This window comes from Nycticebus coucang, chromosome 11 (genome assembly GCF_027406575.1).
Source record: "Nycticebus coucang isolate mNycCou1 chromosome 11, mNycCou1.pri, whole genome shotgun sequence".
Lineage (NCBI taxonomy): Eukaryota > Metazoa > Chordata > Mammalia > Primates > Lorisidae > Nycticebus > Nycticebus coucang.
The window spans coordinates 91,971,153-91,995,373 of NC_069790.1; the positions used below are offsets into that span (position 1 = coordinate 91,971,153).

Genomic DNA, 24,221 nt, shown 5'->3' on the forward strand with positions numbered 1-24,221 from the left:
AGTCGTGGAATTTGCAGGTCGAATGGAAGGTCTAATTTTAGTTCACTGAGGATTCTCCATACTTCTTTCCAAAGAGCTGTACGAGTTTGCAGTCTCACCAACATTGTAAAAATGGGCCACTCTCTCTATATCTGCACCAGTATCAGCAATTCTAGGACTTTGAGATGTGGGCTATTCTCACTGGGGTTAAGTGATATCTCAGGATGGTTTTGATTTGCATTTCTCTGATGATTAGGGATGATGAGCATTTATTCACATGTTTGTTAGCCATTCATCTGTCTTCCTCAGAAAAGGTTCTGTTTATGTCTCTTACCCAGTAATAGATGGGATACTTTGCTGGGTTTGTTGTTGTTGTTGTTGATTAATTTGACTTCGCTATAGACCCTAGTTATCAAGCCTTTGTTAGATTCATAATATGCAGATATCTTTTCCCATTCTGAAGGTTGTCTATTTGCTTTAACTGTTGTGTCCTTAACTGTTCAGAAGCTTCTCAATTTAATTAAGTCCCATTTTCTTACTTTTGTGTTGTTGTGATTGCTGTTATGGTCTTCTTCATAAAATTTTTCCCCAGTCCAATATCCTTAAGAGTTTTTCCCACACTTTCTTCTAGGATATTTATCATTTCATGTCTTAGATTTAAATCTTTTATCCATTTTGAATCAAGTTTTGTAAGTGATGAAAGGTACATGTCCAGTTCAAGACTTTTACATGTGGTTGTTCAGTTTCTCCAGCACCATTTGTTGAATGGGGATGCTTTTACATACCAGTGTATGCTCTTGTTTGGTTTATTAAATATCAGATAGCTATAAGAGATTGGTTTAATCTTTTGGTTTTCTATTCAGTTCCAAATGTCTACATCTCTATTTTTGTGCCAATACAATGCAGTTTTGATCACTTTGGGCTTGTAATATAGCCTGAAGTCTGGTAGAGTGATACCTCCAGTGCTGTTTTTACTACTAAGAATTGCATTGGCTATATGGGTTTTTTTTCTAGTTCCATACAAAAATAAGAACTATTTTTTCCAGTTCTTCAAGATGTGATGTTGGTATTTTAATGGAAATTGCATTGACTCTGTAGGTTGCTTCAGGTAGAATTGACATTTTAAGAATGTCAATTCTACCCACTGAAGAGAACATTGTATGTTCTTCCATTTGTTGATGTCTTCTGCTATTTCTTTTCTCAAAATTTCCTAGTTCTGTTTGTAGAAATCCTTCACATCTTTTGTTGGGTATGTTCCTAAATATTGCATTTTCTTTGAAGCTACTGTGAAGGAAATTGTATCTTTGATTACTTTCTTGACTTCATTGTTGTTGGTAGATACTAAAGCTACTGACTTGTGAACATTGATTTTATACCCTGAGACATTATTGTACTTCTTGACCTGTGGTCTGAGAAGATACAAGGTATATTTTCATTTCTTTTAATTTTGTTGAGGTTCGATTTATCACCTAGGATATGATCTAGTTTGGAGGATGTTCCATGGGCTGACAAGTACAACATATATTCCTTAGCTTTAGGATAGTGTGTTCTGTATATGTCTATTGAGCACATTTGTTCTAGGTTTGCATTTAAGTCCCTTGTATCTTTGTTCAGCTTCTGTTTAGATACAGAAGCTAGGTATAGTTTAGGTACAGCTCAACCAGAGGGGTATTAAAGTCCCCAGCTGTTATGGTGTTATAGGATATCATATTGCTTAGATCAATCAATGTCCTTTTCATAAAATGGGGAACATATAAGTTGGGTGCATAAATATTTAGAATTGCAATGTTCTCTTTATATATTGTTCCCGTGACCAGGAGAAAGTGACCATTGTCTTTCTTAACTTTAATTGCTTTGAATCCACATGTATCTGATATTAAGATTGTGACCTCTACTTTCTTCTGTTTTCCATTTGCCTGAAATATTGTTTTCTAACTCTTTACCATGTTTTATCTTCCAAGGTTGGGTGTTTTTCCTGGAGACAGCATATGGATGTCTTGTGCTTTTTTATCAAATTGGAGAGTCTGTGCTTCTTCAGTGGGAAATTCAATCCATTAACATTTATTGAGAAAATTGATATGTATGGTGGAGTTTTATTCATCTGATTTTGTGAAGTTCCGTTGGTTAGTTTTATCTTTACACCATTATGGAAGCTAAGTTTTGTCCTTTAGTTTGTGGTTGTTTACTTTGTTGGTGGTCCATTATAATGTTCGGTGTTGGAAATAGGTCTAAGTATTTCCTATAGAACTAGTCCTGTTGTGGTGAATTTCCTCAGTGTTTGCATGTCAATAAAGGATTTTATTTCTCTGTTGAGTTTGAAGCTTAGTTTAGCAAGATACAAAATTATAGGCTGAAAATTTTTTTGTTTACGAAGTTAAAGATAGCTTGACTATTCTCTTCTTTCTTGGAAAGTTTTACTGAAAAATTTACTGTCACTCTGATGGTTCCACCATCAGACCCATGGAGGTCAATTGGTGGTTATTCCTGACTGCTTTCAGAATTTTCTCTTTGTCTTGAGTTTGGGCAGTTTCATTACAATGTGTCTTGGAGATGCTCTATTTGTGTTACGATTATCTGGAGTTTGATATCCCTCTAAAAGCAATGTTTCAGAAACTTTAGTGATACTTGGGAAGTTTTCATTAATGATATCCTCAAGTTGAGCTTCGATTCCTTTGCAACATTCTAATTCCCCATCAGGAATATCTATCATTCATATATTTGAATGCTTCGTCAAGTGCCATAATTCTCTGAGTGAATATTTTGCTTTTTCCACTTCTTTTCTGCCTTTTAAATTTCCTTGGTTAGCTTAAGAACTTTATCCTCTAGCTTTGAGATTCTTCCTTCTCCATGATCTTATCTGTTATTGATATTTACTACTGAATCTTTAAGTTCCCTAATTGATTCCTTTAGGTCCTTAAGCTCTGCCACATCCTTTCTATATTCTGCATATCTTTCATCCATTTTTTAGTTCTGTTTTTCACTTTCTCATCAATTTCCTGGGGAAACCAATCTAGCAGGTCCCTCTAAGTCAGGAGCTATTTACCAGGCTGGGCAAGAGCAAGACCCCACCTCTGCCAAACATAGAAAGAAATCAGTAGTACATGACAGTAGGGACTTACCAATACCTTCTTTCCAAGACTAAAATGAGAGGGACACTCAAGACCATTAATTTTTGGCCTCCTTGAGCCAGATAAATGCTGTGACCCCCACCCAGCCCTCAGAAATGTGAAAAAAAAATAGATTTAAAAAATTAAAATATAATTATGTTAAGATAAAAAGCGATATCTTATGTGCTATGTGAAAACATTATTTGGCAAAGATGAGAAAAGAAGAAAAAAATCTCTGCCCAAAGAGAGAAAAAAGAAATTAAAAAGAAAAAAGTCTAAAGGTGGCTGAAAATCTGTAACAATAATGGAGGAGCCCTTGTTATTGCAAAAAGTAAAAGTGGAAAAATACAAATACAATCAAACCAAAAAAAGAAAAGAAAAAAAAGTAGGGGAAATATAGAAAAAATTTGCAAAAAATGTAAGACAATTTGTGGTGTGTGTGTGTGTTGAACTATATGCCCTGTACACTAGACAACACTGTGGTGTTAAGAGTTGGAGAACACACACTGGATTTACTGTATATGATGAAAGATCAGAAGCCACTCTCTAGTTGCAAAGGAACCAGATCTTGTCTTCCTGACTTCTTCGTCCTCAATCTGGGCCTGTTCACTTCATCAGCATTCAGTCCGTATGGGACTGGGATCCAAAGCTCTCACCAGACTTCCCTAGAGTCCCATCAGACACTGTCCCTTGATGACAAAACACCCCTCCTGGGGGGTGCAAGTGTGCTCAGCTCATTCAAAGGATAGCCACTGGAGCTCTGCCGAGGCACCAGAGCTGCCAGGCACTAGGACCTCACAGACTGCTCCTCTCCACATAGTAGTCTTCCCACAATGACAACATCTCTTCTGCAGCTAAACTTGATAGGAAGACCACCCTACCAGGCATTCAACTCTGACCACCGTATGCTGTTCAAGTCTACTTGCTGTTCCAGTGAGCAGCCCAGTCCAAAATCAAAATACTGCAGGACATCCCTTTCCTGTCTCCATCTCTCTCTGGGAGAGCTGGGCAATCGGGCAGCCTCTGTAAAAAGCACCTGCCTTCCACATTGCTATTCCTCAACTCTAGATATCCTTTGGCTCCTGAAGTCTCCTGCTACTTCACTGTGATCCTGGAATGATGTTTCAGTGCAGATTCCTCCAGCCAGAGGTAACTGACGTCCACTTTCTTCTGTCTCATCACAAATAGCCCGCAAGGAAAAATCTCCAGTCTGACATCTTGCTCCTCCCCCTAAAACTTTTTAAACAAATACATAGCAATGTTATACTACAAACGTAGCATAAAATGCCAGGAAAAGTGTAATATTTTCAGGATGTTAAGGGGTGACAATTCAAAGCACATAAAGAAGGGCAGTTGCACTATTCCTTTTAAAATCCTTGAAACTCATATGGTAAAATTCATATTTACCTCAGTGGAGGCATGACCTCAACTGTCATTGGACATGTTACTTTTTATGGTGTGTGATTTTCTCCCCTAATTTGAGGCAATTTAGTTTTCTGCCCTCTTCACAAAGAAATGTCAGATTGAATGACTAGAGCATTGCTGTTGAACATCTTTCTTCACACGTTGTATTTAGCACAAAACTGATTCTGTTACCCTTGCTATCACTAAATAAAGACAAAAACTGCAATATTCTTTGTGTGTGTGTGTGTGTGTGTATGTGTGTGTGTGTGTGTAGAGAGACACATAGACATATACTCACTTTTGAAAATAATTTGAACTTAAAGGACAGTCATACTTATAAAACACCTTAATAGTAATGTGAAATTTTAAAAGTAAGTTTCAGTGAACAAGTAAGAAAAGATTTATTGTAGAATAATAATATTATATGTATTCCTATAGCATTTCATAATGAACTATACAGAAATTAAACAAGAATGAATACTTCAATTCTGTTTTAATTTTTGTAAATCTCATGCAAAATAATGGTTAAAAGGACAGTTTCCGAACTGTACTGTTCACAGATAGGCTCTGCTGGTTACCACCACCTGTGTCATTTTAGGAAAGTTACTTCACGTTGTTGGGCCTAAGTTCCTTACTGATTATTTGAAAATACTGGAATTAGTCCTTAATAATATTGTTGTGAGATTAAAATGAATTAATAAATTTAAAGCACTTTTAGGAGTACTTAGCCTATGATGAATGCAAAATAAATTTTCATTATAAATATTGTCTTACTACAAGTATGATGGAGAATTTATTGGAAAAAACTAAAATCGATTCTCACATTGGCTTTACTATTATGTTTCATCTAAATGTATTTGACATGATTATTCTATTTTACTGTATATTTGAAGAGGAGCATATCAACATAAATGTATGATATTATTTTAGAGAATATGATTTATAAATTTTAATGAATAACCAGGAATGGCACCTATTCACGAATATGTATGAAACTATCTATCTACCTACTGTTCTCTTAAACCAGCACAGCTGTTTAATCAAGCTGTTTAGAACAAGGACCATTTCATACCAGAGTCCACATGCTTAACACCTAATACTGGCTAGGCACTAGTAGGCACTCAGTAAATATTTGTTTAATCTATTAACATTCCTCAAAACAAATATTCCACTTTATTCATACATACCTCCATTTAACCAGCACACCCCACCATCTCTAACCATGCCCTAGACCCCTGTGTTCTTTTTTTTTCTTTTTGTTTTTTTCATCTGGGTTGCAGCTTGAGCTTCATCACCTCCTGATTTCTTTATGGTGCTTCAAGGTGACCCTATTCTCTGCCTCCTCAAAATTCGCTTAACCCAGTTCAGTGCAATAGAGTTTAACACTATCTTGATTTACATGTATATTGCATGTGAACTTCAACTGGGTCATAGGCATCTTCAACTAGATTGAAGGCAGAGATGCATTTGGTGCTTCTTTTATCACATCTTGCAGTTGGTCCTTAACAAATAATTATTGATAACAGCCAAAAATCAAACCAATGTTTCTTCATACTTGCTGGGTTAATCTCTTTTTTTATTCCAGTATTGAAGTGGAATTGTCCCAACATTAAAGAAGGGTGGATTTGCCATATTGCATTTTATATATATGAAGACTGTCTGGAAAGTATCCAGCTACATATATCTCTGTTTTTAATATTACACATTCACACACTCACACACATATATATTAGTGTGGGCGGGGTGGGGGGCATTGGGGAATTGGAACAGGATTCTAACTTCTAACTCACGAACAATAAATGAGTGCTCAAAGGGCAACTGGATTGGCTGGCCCAGTAGTCAGTTTCTAGTGTTATGCCGGAAAAGGGACGGTGGAGCAAATACTTTGGAGTTCTCTATGAGTGTAACACAGCTAGTGATCTGTTACAGAGATTATTAAGATGGAATTGATGTAATTTCACTTGCCATTCTAACCTGACAATTTGCATTTCTAAAAACTCGATTTACCTATTTTTAAACCTCTAAAGAATTAACTTAAAGAGATTCGAACTTTTTGCAGAGTTAATGAAACAATGCAGTGTTTTACCATATAAATTATAACCAAGTATTTTATAATAAAAATAGCTGACATGAATTTAAGGAAAACCTATTTCATCCCCATTTTATTAATAAGGAAACTGAAACTCTAAGAAGTTAGATAATTACTCAAAATCACATAGTTTAAAAATTGGTAAGCCAGGACTGGAACCTAGGAAGTTTAGTTCCAAAACCCACAGTCTAAGCTATCACACATTACAACTGCTGACAGTATTGTAGACATTGTTGCCTAAACAAGAATCATGCCGCTCACTTCCTTTCTGAGAACCCATCTGTGTGATACTCATGTTCCTAGTCTGTCTGAAGGCAAGAATGGCCATTTAAACTAGTTCTGGCCAATATAATTGGAACAAATGCCTTCTGAATCTTTCATTTTCTACTCTGGCTTTAAGAAAAAGAAAAAAAAGTCTTGTTACAAGAATCCCAGTTTTTCCCCTAATTTTAGGCATTGATGTGTGAGGATGGTTGAAGCTTCTGTAGCTATATTGCAACTAAAAAGAAGGTCAAGAGAATTATAAAAGACTAAAAGGCTGTGTATTTTTAAGCATCTAAACCAACCCTGTATCTCTTTTCTTATAATAGTCTTCTATGTAAGGAAAATGAACGTTATTATTAGTTATTTTTATCAAATATTTTTACCTGCAGCTCAAAATCGCCTACCAGATGAAAATATGAATTTCTGATTTCAAAGATTTGTGTTTGTAAATTCTCAGGTCCTAAAACAAAATGACATTTTATTTCTTATAATAAACAAAATTAGTATTTTTTGTAATTATTGTATTTATTAATACACGTATCACAAATGTTCATTCTTGTTGGCATGCTAGACAGAGGCAATATTTTTGAAGATCTTTTAAAAATATGTTGATTTGTGTTCCTCCTTCACACTCTTTTTTTTTTGAGACAGTCTCAAGCTATCCTCCTGGGTAGAGTCTTGCAGTGTTAGAGCTCACAGCACCCTCCAACTCTTAGGCTCAAGCCATCCTCTTGCCTCAGTTTTTCCATTTATGGTAGAGATGGGGTCTCACTTTTTGCTCAGACTGGTCTTGAACTCCTTGAGCTTAAACAATCCACCTGCCTCGGCCTCCCAGAATGCTAGTTTTATAGGCGTGAGCCACCGCCCATGTTTAAATTGATCTGTTGGGGTCTTCAATGTCTGTAATGTCAATGCAAGAAAAAGATGCAGAAAGAAAAAGAAATAAAACAGCACAAGAGAAATTAATTGGGAACAAACAAAAGTAATGTCATTGCCTTCGTGATAAGCAACAGCACAGCTTTGTAACAGGATTAAACAGGTTTCAACTGAGAGGCAAAGGTGCACTAAGCTGCCTGCCCGTACCCAGGTATGTGATAACGAGCAGGGAGGCCACCTGAAGCTCAACAGTAATTTCCTTCATGTGTGACACATGCTTTTTTCTACTCATGGACAATTACTGATGTGTCTCTTTACATGTCTGAGGCAGCCTGAAGAAGGTAGGAAAGAGCCTTAGGGCGGCGCCTGTGGCTCAGTCGGTAAGGTGCCGGCCCCATATACCGAGGGTGGCGGGTTCAAACCCGGCCCCGGCCGAACTGCAACCAAAAAATAGCCGGGTGTTGTGGCGGGCGCCTGTAGTTCCAGCTACTCGGGAGGCTGAGGCAAGAGAATCGCTTCAGCCCAGGAGTTGGAGGTTGCTGTGAGCTGTGTGAGGCCACGGCACTCTACCGAGGGCGATAAAGTGAGACTCTGTCTCTACAAAAAAAAAAAAAAAAAAAGAGCCTTAGAAAAGGGAAAATTAAGCCAAAAGAACAGATAACTATCATCCGCTTATCTACTTAAAGGTGTGTGGCATTTATGGACCACAGTGAGGAGCTAACAGGAACCTCCCACACTACATTCAGGGCCCAGAGGGACCAGCGGTGGTGTGACAGCCAGTTGGGCCAAGTGGAAGTGGAGGAACTGGCACATGTGGGGCCCCTGGGTAGAGCTCACCAGGACTGGCTGCATGGGGGACCTGGCTACACTCTGTGCCACAACAGGGTTTCACAAAATGGACACTACACATGACACGGGCTGAAAGGTGGAGCAGAGCCTGGGTAGGAGTTAACTCCTGTGGGGGAGTTAAGAGATAGAGGGGAGCAAGGCAGGTGTATTATGTACTGTGCTCGAATATTCTTTGGAATTTTTTCAAAAATTGCTGCAGTTCCTTTTTAAAACAGGACTCTTATTTTGCTGTCGTTCTGGAAAGACTTCTCCTTACACCGTCTCCTACTGATTGGCTGTGATGAACGAGGACAGACAGCAGGCCAGCAGCATGCCAATCGGCTGGGAAAATGCGATTCCCAATGCCACTCCAGGGATGATTCCCATGTTAGTCTACATGAAACTGGTCACCAGACCATAACAACACTTCTGGTTAACTTTGGTGGCGGCAGTGGTCAGATTGTGTAGACCCTGGGGATTATAATTGGTTTTGTTTGTGCAGCAACTGGGGGATGCTGTGCTCCAGGAGCAGGGGCTGGTGCTCCAGTTGGTGCAGTTTGGCACGCCACAGCAGCTCAGGCTGCGCTGCACATGGTCTACTGCCCGGCTCTTGTCATCACTGCCGTTGTAATTCTGCATGGCATCTGTGTAAGTCCTCAGGAAGGTGTTCTTGATCTCATGATGAAACACAAGCCCTGAAATGCCAGCTAAAAACTCAGTGAGGAACACGGCATCCAGCTTCAGCCTTGTTGGGCTACCACGGCCCATAGCAAAACATCCAAATAGGAAAAGGACAACAGTAGTGGTGCCAGTTCCTATGAGCACATAGGGAGCATTTGTGGAATTCTCGGCAATAAGGGAGATGTAGGTGCCCAGAGTAAGCTTGCCCCAGCCTCCAGCAGCCAGCAGGATCACCCCAGTGGTCTCCTCCATGGAAGCAGCTTGAGCTATCCTATCTTTCTAAATGACTACACTGGATGGCTCTGAATAAAAACAAACACCACTCCAAAGCTCAGAGGTTTATTTTCCAAGAGAATTTTCTGAAGAGAATCCATGCAACCTAGTTGTATGTGAAAATTAGTATTCTTTCTCTTTTTTTTTTGTAGAGACAGAGTCTCACTTTATGGCCCTCGGTAGAGTGCCATGGCCTCACACAGCTCACAGCAACCTCCAACTCCTGGGCTTAAGCGATTCTCTTGCCTCAGCCTCCCGAGTAGCTGGGACTACAGGCGCCCGCCACAACGCCCGGCTATTTTTTGGTTGCAGTTCAGCTGGGGCCGGGTTTGAACCCACCACCTTCGGTATATGGGGCTGGCGCCTTCCGACTGAGCCACAGGCGCCGCCAGAAAATTAGTATTCTTAACTGAATATTTCTAAATATCTTAATTTTTTTCATGATTTCATATGAATATGGTGATATTTGTGAGACTAATTGGGGGGGTGTTTTTATTATTCTATATATAAGTATGTTACATACTATTTTTCTTGGTTAGCCATGAAATAAATACAATATTTTTTAACATTTAGTTTTTAGTAATTTTTTTTTTGAAATCAGATCACCTTGAGTTATGAATTATTACTTTGAAAAACTATTTTCTAGCATTCTAGGAGGCCAAGGCAGGAGGATCCTGTGAGTGTGGGAGTTGGAGACAAACTGAGCAAGAGTCAGACGGCATATCTACTAAAAATAGGAAAAACTCTGCTGGGCATTGTGGCAGGTGTCTATAGTCCCAGCTACTCTGAAGCTGAGGCAGAGAGATGACTTAAACCCAGGAATCTGAGGTTGTTGTGAGTAGAGCAAACACTACAGGACTCTACTTTGGCAATAGAGTAATACTGTGCCTTAAAAAAAAAAAAAGAAAAAAAGAAAAAGTAATAGAAAAAGAGAAGTATATTAAATTTCATTGATAAATTGGATTTAAAAAATGTGGTATTTTAAAATTTGGAACAATTGAAGTTATTTTGACCATTTTATGTCAATAATAATCACTGTTAGGTAAATGAAAGTATATTTCAGTTTAAAGGCAGTGACGACTCCCTACCTTATATTTAAATAGAACCTAAATTAAAATTAGATTAGTAAAAAAAAAAAATTAGATTAGTAAGTCAGTATCTGTCATATAGACTTCACCAGCTCCCTCTCACTGCAACAGTCACACCCCAAAAAGTAGAAATCTTTTCCAGAGCCTTTGCCTTTGAATAACCCCATTCTTTGCCACATTGCCTTACTGGTCTTCCCCTTATCAGATTGAAGATGAGGATGAAAACCATTCAAGGGAATTTTAGAGTCTATATAAGAGAGGGTACTACATTCCCAGGTGGTTTTCATTTTTGTTTCTTCTTATAAGACATTGGTTCATCAGAAGGTAAACAATTTTAATATTTGAAAAATGCCTCTTCATTTAAATTACCTATTGGGTACCATGTACACTATTCTGGTGGGAGATACACTAAAAAGACTTGACTTCACCCGCATACAATTCATCCATGTAGCAAAAATCACTTGTACCCTCTAAATCTATTGAAATAATAATAATTAAAAAAGCAAAATAAGAAATGAAGCTGAGAAGTTGATTTCATTGTGGTAAGCTGAGATGTGAAGGGTCGGATTTATTAACATTAGTGGAAACAAATACATAATTTCTAAACAATTAAGATAAAAAGAATTATCTTTTCCAGAGAATTTCAATTGATGGAAAAAGAACAAAACCCTCTTAGTTAACTGAGCCTGACACTCACTCTATGATTTACCTCCAGTGCCTAACTCTCTGTGATGTGAATATATATAACACTAAAGCCTGCTGAGCCTCTTTCAGATCTGACTTCGTAATGACAAAATGTTCCTCTCAGCCTTCTATGAATGAAAACAATAAGCAAAACTCAGAGGTTTGGATATATCACTGCAATCTATATACTATGAAATTTTGAAGAGAAAAAATTGGTAAGAACACTTAAAATATGGCACCATACAATGTCCTCTGAAGATTTAAAAAAATACTTAAATATACTTAAATATGTGTGTTTGACTTAAGTAAAGAAAGCATCCAGGCAGCACCTGTGGCTCAAAGGAGTAGGGCGCCGTCCCCATGTGCCAGAGGTGGCGGGTTCAAATCCAGCCCTGGCCAAAAACTGCAAAAAAAAAAAGAAAGCAAGCATTCATGCTCCAGCTAAGTATCTAAAGGGGATTAAGTAATCGTTTACTGATTTGAATTGCCAAGGGTGGGAGAGGAAAAAAGAGGAAATGGGGAAAGACAGGTGCATAAGGGGAAAGTAGTTGCAGAAAGAGGACTAAGTGGAGAAATGCTCCATGGACGTATGTTGGACAGACACGAACAGCTATCCATGTACCACAGCCAGAATTCTGTATTCAGCTGCAAGGTGCATTCTGAAGTCTGTGCCACCTGATCTGATTTGAAAGTATTAAGGGAAGACAAAGGAAATGTGATTTGGGTCGGAGTAACTATAAAACCTGTACAGTAGAAGGCTGTGGGCCTTGTTAGGGCATCATTTCCTCTGTCTCTTATTTCCATAAAGAAAAGAGACCTCAGACCCACAAACCAAGAGGGAACATATTAAAGTGAATACTTCTGATTCCCTTTTTACTCAGCCTTCTCTTTAAGAGGAAGTGGAGGGATATACCTATTGTTGAGATAAAGGAATCCATTGAGCCATGTCACAAGAATCACAGGAGTTTCTTCTGACGGAAAGTAGAAAGCAGTTCTCTCTAATTCTTGCTGTCATCCTTGTTCTTTTTCCTTCTCTTCTCATTCCCTCTTTCCTTCTTTTTCTTGCTGTTTTCTTGCCTTTTAGAATGTGTTACTATCAAAGAGAGAAGATGGGCTCAGCGCCTGTAGCTCAGCGGCTAAGGGCACCAGCCACATACACCAGACCTGGTGGGTTTGAACCCAGCCCAGGCCTGCCAAACAACAGTGACAACTATAACCAAAAAATAGCTCAGCATTGTGGCAGGTGCCAATAGTCCCACTACTTGGGAGGCTGAGACAAGAGAATCACTTAAGCCCAAGAGTTTGAGATTGCTGTGAGCTGTGATGCCATAGCACTCTACCAAGGGTGACACAGTGGAACTCTGACTCAAAAAAAAAAAAAGAGAGAGATGATGTCAAAGCATTTGATCTCATTAAAATTTCATGAAAAGACTGTCTGTGCTTCTTGTTATGTGCAATTTTTCATGGAGAGGATCTAAACTATTTACCAGGTCCTCAACACATTAGTCACATCAAAAAATCAGAAATTATTTCCATTGCTTCTCATCTCATCTGCTTCCTTTCAAGTTCCTCCTGACTTGTGGACTTTCCCTTTACATGATTCTCTATATTTTGCAAGTGAAGAATGCCAAGTTAGAGGTGGGGATTACAAGCCCCTTTCTTCTATTCAAGCTCAATATAATGGATATGCATATCCAACGTATCATTAAATGATTATTGGGTAATAAGTTGGTAAGGGTGCTTTATTTAAAGGGACAAAGCCAAGTATGGCTTATTTAAGCTGAAAGGGACATTATGAAAGGTTGTTAAGTAAATCACAGAATAATTGAAAAGTTTGGAAAATCAAGCATGGGCCTAAACAGCCAAGGAATATAATCAAAATTATCAACACAGCAGTGATCTGATGCAGAAAGTGCTATCTCAACAGAGGGAAGGAAAGGCTGCCTCCTGCATCTTGTATTCTAACTTTCCCTATTATATTCTTTGTGTACATCTTTGGAAGGAGAACCGTAGATTCAAACTTTGGCACAGGGAAGCTAAGTAACCAAGTATTTAACACTTACTTTCTGTGAGGCAGTCTTTGATAGTAACCCATGCAGAAGCGAAGACTTTCCACAGTTAGAAAGGGATTCAGATGGCCAAAATTCAGATGGCCAAAAATCATTACATGTCCACCAGAACCAAACACAAGGGGTCAGGTCCTGCACCAACCATGAGAAAATGAAAATCAAGAGTCTCAGTAGGATGATGGTCAAATGGAAAACCAAAATCTTGTCGATTAGGAGCTATGAAAACAACAAGAGAACTCAAGACTGAGAGAATAAAATTATGTGAGAAATTTTTGAGACTTGTTCAGTTAACTTTCAGTGAAGAAACTAGAGCATTCTTCTGACAGAGAAAATCCTTGGAGTCACTCTTAACTCTTCTATTTCTCTCAGACCTCGTGAGTGAACCAACAGCAAATCCTGCTAACTCTTCTTTGAGTGTGTTTACAGGATATTGTGACTGATATCACTTCCTAGCTGGTCTCTTACTGTGACTTTACATAACATTTCACCCAAAATGAAGCATTGAAAATGAAAGTGGAAGCATGTCCTTGGGAACCTCCCAATAGCTCTCAAATTCTCCCAGAAAAGAGCCCAAAGATTCACCAGGGCCTGGAAGGCCCTTCAAAATCCAGCTCTGTTACCTCCACCTCTACTGTTCTGGGTAATTCCTCCCTCGCTCCCTGAATTCCGGCCACACCTGGCTTTGCTCCAGTTCTCTTCCAGTGTAGGAGCTGTGCTCCTACCTTGGGGTGTTTGTTCTTAGTTCTTAATTTGTTCTTGCTTGTTCACTCTGCTTAGATGCTCTTCCCCCAGTCAGCTGCACAGAGTTTCTTCACCTCCGTTGTCCTTACTCAGTTACAGTTTGTCAGTGAGCCTTTCCCTGAACACCATGTTTCATACCTGACTGGCTGCCTCCACCCACAGCATGACATTTGCCATCCCACTTCCTTGCTTTACATTTTTTTCCCTAAGTTATCACTTTTTAGGCTTTTATATCATTTTTCCATTTTGTCTGTATATCTCCTTTCCTAGAATGTAAGCTCCGTATGCACAAAGATTTTTGTCCGTTTGGTTGGTGAGTTTAGTGTCTACAATGCTTAAAACTGGTTTCTGGTATAGGGTAAATACTCATAAGCATTTGTTAAATGAATGATTGAATAATAGGTGCATACCCATTTTGTGAACAGACCCCACTTGAAAGGTAAAATTATGGAGATTGCCTGTTCTGCTTTACTTTTTCTTTTTGTGCCTCAGAATTTATTGTCCTAGTAATTATTTTTCTTTTTTTATCTTTGTCCTAGTAATTTTAGCAGCTAGTGTGTGAACATCGTATTTCCATCCTCACCTCTGTGAACTCACAGTCCAAGAATTCTTCTCCTTCTTCACAACATAAATGCCAGTATAAAGACACTTTTCTTGTCCCCCAAAAAACAGAGAAAACGGCACAAGGAAATATCACAATTAATAAACTGAGACCAGTTCTTTTTTTTTTATTGTTAAATCATAGCTGTGTAGTTAGTGCAATCAAGGGGTACAATGTGCTGGTTTCATATACAATCTGAAATATTCTCATCAAACTGTTCAGCATAGTTTTCATGGCGTTTTCTTAGTTATTGTATGTAGACATTTGTATTCTGCCTTTAGTAAGTTTCGCCCGTACCCATTCTAAGATGCACCGTAGGTGTGGCCCCACCCATTGCCCTCCCTCCACCCTAACCTCCCCCTCCCTTTCACTACCTTGGCCCTTTCCTCCTAGTCTTGTGCTATAGTTGGGTTATAGCCTTCATGTGAAAGCTATAATTTAGCTTCATAGTTCTTAATGCTTCTTCTCAGAGCCTCCTTCCCTTGGCTTCTTTCTGCTAATGATTCTCATCTTAGAATTTATGCTCAGCAGGAACATAACTGCTCCTAATTAGAAAGAAATATTTCCCTTGTTCAAACTTGGAAAGAGGGGGATCCTTTTCCTGAGTGTGTCCTAGGCTACCAACTTCCTCTGTAACTAAGCATATCATCATTATCTCTGTGTAGACTTCGTTGAACTCCCCTTAGAGAATTTTATTCAATATTAAATGTGTACTATAGACCAGGCACTCTTTAGGAGCTTTCAAAGCTGTAATGTAATTTAATTCAAACAACAATATTAGAGCTCTAAATTATGATTCCTGTATTGCAATTTAGAAAACTGAAGTTGGAACAAAAACAGGCAGTGTGCCCAAGTCATCTGTCTAGTGATGGAGCCTGTATCCAAACTCACGTCAGCCTGACTCAAAAAATGCTTCTTTGTCCATTCTGTGTATCCTGATCACAAATACCTCTTGAAGCATAGTGTTTTCTTTCAACATTCTGGCTTTGTCCTCAGCCCCCAAAGGCATCCTTAGGTTACTAAAACCTTAGGAGAATTTGATTTACCACAAGACATTCCTTTTTTTACATTTGCAACTAGAATTTAGAATATAAACCACAGAAACAATCACCCATTTATTTTGAACCTGTGTAGGGAGGTAAGTTACAAAAAGAGCTAAAAACAGCTTAGGAAAGTATCAGAGGCATTTGCATACTGATGCTTTTTTTGTTTTACCAGCTACAGAGAAACTAGAGGTGGTCACCCTAATTTGAGGGTTCAGCCTGCTTCTGATCACTTTCTCTCAATCTGAACAAAAAGAAATGCAAAGATGACAAAAAGATTTAAGAGCTTTGGTGCTCTTCCTTTCAAACTCAACCAACACAAGTAATTCTTCTTCTTATAGACCATTAGAAAAAATTAATACCCTCCCAGATAGTTAAGGGAACCATTTTTTTGTTGTTGTTGCTTTGAGACATTACTTGGAAAAAAAAAAAAAGAAACTATGTCCCTTGTTTCTAATTCATGCTTTTTTGTTAAACCGGTGCCAGCCTTCTATTCTGCTGTCACCCACTACCTTGGTGGCTCCTATGTGCCAAAATTCACATAAGGCAATGAGCTGCTTATTGTTAAACCTTGGCTCCCTGGTTGTGGCTACCGTGTCATTAGCACCTTCACCCTCTTGGCTCAGAAAAGTTTCTGTTGCAGCCTCTAGCTCCAACAGTGTTACGTACCTAGTGACAGGATCACAGCTAATTAGCCTTGGTGGCTTGTCAACTGTCACTGAGACCACTCTGTTGCTTTGTGAAAAATATCCACAACATATCACTTTTATATCCACTGTTTTTCTCAGATAAATGAAGCATTTCTCCAATTGCTGTTGTGTCTTCAAGCAGCTTGAACTAACACTGTTTCAGATATTTTGCTCTCCACCCCCCAACCCTACTGTTTCATTTTTTGAGACTCGTAGATTCTTATATCAATGTCCCATGCAAACCTACATGGTATGTCGTTTTCCCTTCTCATTCACTTTTTTTTTTTCATCATATGCATGATTTTAGATATTTGGGGATGGTCCTAAATGTTTGAGCTGCTATTTGAAATGATGTAATTGACAGAGACGTCTACTGTCAGTTTTCTAAGAGGTTCAGGATGCTTTTTCAAAGAACACTATAACTATGTATGTAGAATAATGGAAATTGTGTTATTTTTGCAATATAGAATGCTATTTTTGTTTTAAAAAACAAGATTTCTGCTCTCATTGAATTCTGTTTTTGTCACCTTTCTAAAATCATAATCTTCCCACTCTGTACTTGTAGTTTTCCATTGCAGATCTCACAAATCAGTGGGTATGCTTAGTAAACTCAAGAAATTTTAAAATACACTAGAGAAAGTTGGATCCTTACATTTGTTCCTATTTAAAAATAACAAAAACAATTATTTTCATCTATCTGAATGGAAATTAAGGTACATAAATGTAAGATATGTCAAAAATAAAATCATAACATTAACTCTTCACTCAGTGCCATGGAGCGGGAGCACACCACGATTTTTAATACTCAAATATTTCATTAGTGTTACTTCCTTAGCATCCTTCGAAATATATTGTCCAAAAAAACTCAGGAAAAAGTGGATTTTTTGCAAGATTATGTAATGATCTAAACGTTTAAGACCTTCAATGTTTACCTAAAATTCGATATCTGAAGTAGAATACTGTAAGAAAGGTTATTAAACTTGAAAAAAATTAATACAAATGAAATATCTTCCTTTAAAAGAAGAAAGTCCATTATGAATTCTTGCTATTTTCTGTTATAAAATCTAGATTTTGAGAATCATTCAAATGTTCTTATTGAGAATAAACTTTCAGGTAATAGCATGTTAAAGAGCACAGGCAGAGAAAACCATAACAACAATGGATCACTGGCCAAAATTAGTAAAAACATTACTATTTTTAATAATGATCCTTCAGGAGAATGATATTTATGAATATCTAAACCTTTCTAGCAATTTTGAAAATATGTTATTAAATAGGATAGTATAATCTCTACTCTGAGTAGTTTTTATTGGTCCTTCAGGAGAATAACATTTATGAATATCTAAACCTCTCTAGCAATTTTGAAAATACGTTATTAAATAGGATAGTATAATCTCTACTCTGAGTAGTTTTTCTTGATTAATCATTTGCCTTATTATATTATCCTGTATTAAAAGATAATTTCTATTTTTCATACAAGTCATAGACCCTTCCCATGAAAAGAAAACAAGAGTATAACTGCTGGGTGATAGTTAGACTCTTGTAGTCATACTCAGTAGTTATACAGTATACTGTGGCTCAGTGAGTAAGGGTACCAATACCACCTACTGAGGGTGGTAGGTTCAAACCTAGCCCCGGCCAAACTGCAACAAAAAATAGCTGGGCTTTGTGGCAGCGCCTGTAGTCCCAGCTACTCGGGAGGCCGAGGCAAGAAAATCACCTAAGCCCAGGAGTTGGAGGTTGCTGCTGTGAGCTGTGACACCAAGGCACTCTACCGAGGGTGACAAAGTGAGACTCTGTCTAAAAAAAAAAAAAAGTATAACTACTATAAATACATAAGCGATGAAAAATAATATTTAAAAAATGTAAATTATAAAGCAAAACTATACCACTATAGTTGATGTTCATGTTTTCGATGAAATGTACAAATAGTAAATATAAAAAACCAATAACTGAGAGTGCTACTTGTGTTTGGCTTTACCTAATCCTGTATTCTATAATTCTAAATTTCACCAAAATTTACTTTCTTACTATGTATATGTCAAGCAAAGGTAGGCCATACTTTAGTTACAAATTACAAAATCATAAAGCTCAGCCAGTATAAGCTTCTTTATTCTGTTTTGAAGTCCCATAGAGATTAGCGAAGGTAGCATGTAACTTCTGAGTTTGTTCTAGTGTTCACTTTTTTAAATGTAATTCTTTCTCATAAAACCAAGATGATTGCATCATGACTTAATTTTAATCTTTAGCACATATATGACTATATTGCACATATGTGTTAAAGGAATTATGTCTTTTTCAATTTTGATAATATAGTATGGAAGAATATAATAATTACATCTCAAATTAAACTGATGCCGTTTTTCCCAAGTTGTTTTAAGAATTTTTATTTTTCATATATGTAATTTATAAAATCATACACCGAGGTATGCAAGCAAACATTGAATTTTATTTATTTCTGTGAATCACTTTGTATTGAAAAGCACTGCCAGCAGTTCACTACGGCAGGCGGAATTCTTCTATATATTTGATTCTCTCACACTTTGATGTCATTTTTTCTAAAAAAAAGAGCCATATTCTTTTAACTAAAATGCCTAATTTGTATAGTAAAAACAAAATCATTCAGCTGTCAGTCTCCTCTCTTTACTCTCGGGTTGCAAATTATAGGTTGAATTTTACCAGCAGCCATCGTGTTTGAGTTGAAGAAAGAAAGCAAGGAGACATTTTTGATTGCCACCCTTTTACCACTTATATCTTGCTTTATCACAATTGAAAGTGACATTGCTGATTAGACATATTACTCCTAGAAAAAGACTTCTAGTTGGAAAAGTCATGAGTTGTTTGGAATACGGAATACTATGCCAGTGCCCTGCCAAGGCGAAGAGTTGATGCTCACGTACAGTAGCCGACTACCCTGACTAGACACAGTGGATGAGGCAAGTGTTTAGTTTAAGGAGATAGAGTGTACAGCCACCTGATAGCATGTCCCAAGGCGGCCTGGTTTCCCGCTGCTGTCAATCAGACCATCCTGCTGTCTCAGATTCTGTTGTCAGGGGTTCTGCTGTTGCCTGAGTCTTGTCTTGCAGGTTAGTTGGCTATTTTCATGTGACTGGCCAGGGATATAAAACTTTCATTTTCAGGAAGCCAAACCAGTAGTATGACTGATACATTTTTCAAATCTTATCTGTTTATTTATTCTTTCAGGGGTCCTGAAACTATGGCCCACGGGCCACATGAGGCGGTGTGACTGTATTTGTTCCTGTTTTGTTTTTTTACTTCAACATAAGATATGTGCAGTGTGCATAGGGATATGTTCATGTTTTTTGGGTTTTTTTTAAACTATAGTCCAGCCCTGCAACGGTCTGAGGGACAGTGAACTGGCCCCCTGTTTAAAAAGTTTCAGGACCCCTTCTTTAGATATTATGTGCATAATACAGTATCTACCTTTTGCGGCTTAAAAGCTAGTGGTTGGGGAAGCAGATACTTGTAGAAATAATTACGGCTGTATGAACTGTCAAAGTGATTCATCTGCTCAGGTAGAAGCAGACACGGAACGTGCTTAGCGTAGTAGATTTTTATTGCTACCAAATATATTAACATAGAATTAGAAGCTTGCGTACAATAATCATATTATCTCACAGTCCTGTGTGTCCTAAGTCTATGTGAGTCTGAGCAGTTGATTGAATTTTCTGCTCTGGGTCTCACAAGGCAGAAATCAAAATGTTAGCAAAATTCAGGTTGTATCTAGAGGCTCTGAGGAAAACTTTCCAAGCTCAGTCAGGCTGTTGGCAGAATCTGGTTCTTTGTGGCTGCTGCTCGGAGACCCCCATTTCCTTGTGGCCACTCTGTGCTCCCGGAAGTCACTCCTTTCTTTCTCATGTGGCTCCTCCATCTTCAAAATTAACAATGACACTTGGAGCCCTCATGCTCCCTGGGTCTCTGACTTCTGCTACCAACCAGAGAAAACTCTGTCTTTAAAGGGATTATGTGATTAGATGAGACCGACCTCGATTATCTTTTTATTAAGGCCAACTGGTTGGTAACCTTAATCAAAAGAGTAAAATCCCTTTTGCCATTCTAGATAACCTAATCATTGGAGTAACTCCGGGGACAAAAGTCCATGAAGACTTTCTGAAGTTCTGGATACTGCACTTAGTCAGGGAAGATATTTTACGGAGGTAAGGTCGAACCCCAGATTTGGAGAGAAAGGACAGAGACCATGATGCTTAGAAACTTACGTTACGTTGTGAAAGAAGTTGGGAAAGTCCAGTGTGTTTGTATCAAAGCCGGCAAGTGAATACCCATCACGGGTTCCTAAGCAGTTTCCTTGACTTTCATTTCTATGCAGCTAAGAGTTAATTGGAAAATTGTGTAATTAATGTATCAGAGGACCATAGAGATCACAGGACTATGGAGAATGAGCAGAGAGAAAAGACATCGATCTGATTCAGCGCTCAGCAGTTGAAGGTATCAGGAGCAGTTTCTATGAAGAAACTTGAACTGAATTTTAAAGACTTAGACGTAGGAGAACACTTAGAGATCTAAAAATAGATCTGCCATTCAATCCTGTAATCCCTGTACTGGGCATATACCCAGAAGACCAAAAATCACATCATAACAAAGATATTTGTACCAGAATATTTATTGCAGTCCAATTCACAATTGCTAAGTCATGGAAGAAGCCCAAGTGCCCATCGATCCACAAATGGATTAATAAATTGTGGTATATGTATACCATGGAATATTATGCAGCCTTAAAGAAAGATGGAGACTTTACCTCTTTCGTGTTTACATGGATGGAGCTGGAACATATTCTTCTTAGTAAAGTATCTCAAGAATGGAAGAAAAAGTACCCAATGTACTCAGCCCTACTATGAAACTAATTTAGGGTTTTCACATGAAAGCTGTAACCCAGTTACAACCTAAGAATAGGGGGAAGGGGGAAAGGGAGAGGAGGGAGGGGGGAGGTGGGTAGAGGGAAGGGGATTGGTGGGATTACACCAGCGGTGCATCTTACAAGGGTACATGTGAAACTTGGTAAATGGTCTGTGAAGCTAGTGAATGATGCCTCATGAATATATCAATGTACACAGCTATGATGCAATAAAAAAATAAATAAATAAATAAAGACTTAGACATATTTGCCAAGTAAGCTGGTGAAGACTAATGGATGGACCATGAAGGAAAAAAAAAAAAAAAAAACATCAAACACTTGAGGAATTTAGAGGGAAAGAAAGTGGCAAATGAAAGAAGAGGAGTTAGTTTCAGTGATAAACTGATGAGATTAATTTGTACATGTTCGGTGTGAGACAGGTGTTTGAAACAAAGACATGGAGAGCCTAGCAGTCAGTTAGCACTAACTGCCTGAAGCACTCACAGGTAAAGCCGCCTAAATGTATATTAAATTAGATTAAACTAAATTAAATGATGTTAGCCGTACTTGTGCATTGGCAGTATTTAAAGTCCCCACAGGAGAGCATAAGGATGTAAGAGCAGAAATAAGCTTGCTGTAGTAAACGAGTGCTGGGAAATAAAAGAGCAGAAAATACAGATGGAGAAAACTTTTTCAACATAGGGAAGTGAGTAATAGCTTAGCTTTAAAATTACATAAACTCTAGAAAAGAGTTTCTCAACAGCCCACAGCAGCATTATTGGCATTTGGGTCTGGATTAGTTATTTGCTATATGGAATTGTCAAGGCATGGTAAGTACTTAGCAACCATCCCTGAGCCCTACTCCTTAGAGGCCAGTAGCATTCTCTACTCTCAAGTTGAGTGTCTCCAAACATTGCCCAAATGTCTTCTGTGAGTGTGGGGAGGGGTGGGGATCAATCATGATTGAGATCCACAGCGGTAGAAAGTTTTTTTTAATTGGGCAGTCAATAAAGATAACTATAATTAGATGAAGAGACAAAACTGAATATTGAAAGATCCATTAGAAAATGAAGCTGTCTGTTGCTGGGATCACTGAGAAGACAAGCAGTCAAAGAAGGAAGAAACAAACCTAGGAAAAGATGGAAGAATGTTGGTCGCAGGGTTTTAAGGAAACCTAAAAGGGGTTAACAGCCCATGATAGCATAGCCATTGATACTCTTATCATTAGAGATCAAGAAATGAAGGTAGGGGGGCCCAGCACCTGTAGCTAAGCGGTTAGGGCACCAGCCACATACAGCAGGGCTGACAGGTTCAAACCTGGCCGGGGCCTGCTAAACAACGACAACTATAACAACAACAAAAAAAATAGCCAGGCGTTGTGGTAGGCACCTGTAGTCCTGGCTACTCGGGAGGCCGAGGCAAGAGAATCTCTGAAGCCCAAGAGTTTGAGGTTGCTGTGAGCTGTGATCTCATGGCACTCTACCGAGGGCGACATACTGAGACTTTGCCTCATTTAAAAAAAAAAAAAAAAAACAGAAAGAAAGAAATGAAGGTAGGCATTTCTCTTCCTAACTGAGGGCTATCCTTCCATGTGTGTCTTGCATCTCAGCTTATCTCACCTTCTCAAGATCATCTCTCCAGAATTCTTCCTTTTCTCTATCTCATTGGCAAATTGTGCCTCTCTGCGGATCATGCCTGTAGTAAAATAATTCAAGATTCTGGGAAACCAGTTCTTGTACCCACAGACCCCAAAGGTGTGTACATTATATTTCCATTGCTGCCGTATTAAATTATCCCAAGCAGAGTGCTTAAAACAACAGGATTTATTGTCTGACAGTTACGGAGGACAAAAGTCTGAAGTGAGTCCTGTGGGGCTAAAATCAAGGTACCCGGAAGTCCCGCGCTCGCCCGTTCTCTTGACTTTTCTAACTTCTAACTGCTTCCTACATTGCTTGGCTTGTGGTTCCTTATCCGTCTTCAAAGCACATCATTTCAGCCTCTGTTCCCATCAGCTCATCTCCCTCTTACACTGTTTCCATCTTAGAAGGACTTTGGTGATCCCATTGAGCCCACCTAAAGAATCCAGAATAACCTTCCTATTTCTAAAAGAGAGATAGGAAGATATCTCATATTTGCAAAGTTTCTTTTGCCATGTAAGGCAACATATTCACAGGTTCCAGGATTAGGATAGGAACATCTTTGTGGAGCCATTATTAAGCCTATCACTGTATAGTGAATAGAAAACTATGACAATATGATGAGAATGATGTGGGTTAGAGATGCAGGGTTGAGGAAGAAGAGTTAGGGTTGGACATTTTGACTGAAAATAAGCCAAATGCTGTTGATGATTTATGAAATCAGAGAGACTGGCCTACCTATCAGTTCTTTGATTCTCAAACCTAAACTATAATAGATTCAGTGTCCTTAAGAAAAGGGAAATGTGCTGTGATAGCTGCTATACACTTCCATTTTATTCTCATTTTTAACAAGCTAGTAGAAAATCTAGCAGTTTAATTTCTCGTGCATTTGGAGGCCATCAGGTGTTCTTTAAATGCAGCCTCTCAAGAAAATAAAGTTTCATCAGAGCCATCTGGCAAGTCTGCATTCACAAGGGAACAGGGTGGCAGACCCAACCTGCTTGGGATACATATTTTATGCAATATAGTGTCAGGTTAGGCACAAATGCTACTAATCTCTCATTTGAAAACGGTCAATAGAGGTCACTTTATTGCTGTGCCTTCTGTTCTTAGTCATGTTACATTTGCAGTATGTTTACTCCTTTTGTGATCTGTGATCAGTTTCATAATAAGCTACATACAACACGTGTTCTACTAAGCACTGACTTCTACTAAGCACTGAGGCAGGAAAGCAAATGATTGTAACCAGAAGTGGGTGTTGATGCCTCGTACATGTAAATGTAGCAAGAAACCAT

The 24,221-nt window shown here is 38.4% G+C and overlaps 1 protein-coding gene and 1 pseudogene across 1 annotated transcript in view; one reads left to right on the forward strand and one right to left on the reverse strand.

The window, feature by feature from the left end:
• The window catches only part of KCND2 (potassium voltage-gated channel subfamily D member 2), a 501,718-nt gene that overhangs the window by 174,203 nt on the left and 303,294 nt on the right, over positions 1-24,221 (forward strand). The window lies entirely within an intron of this gene.
• Positions 8,687-9,480, reverse strand: LOC128560234 (tetraspanin-7-like; annotated as a pseudogene).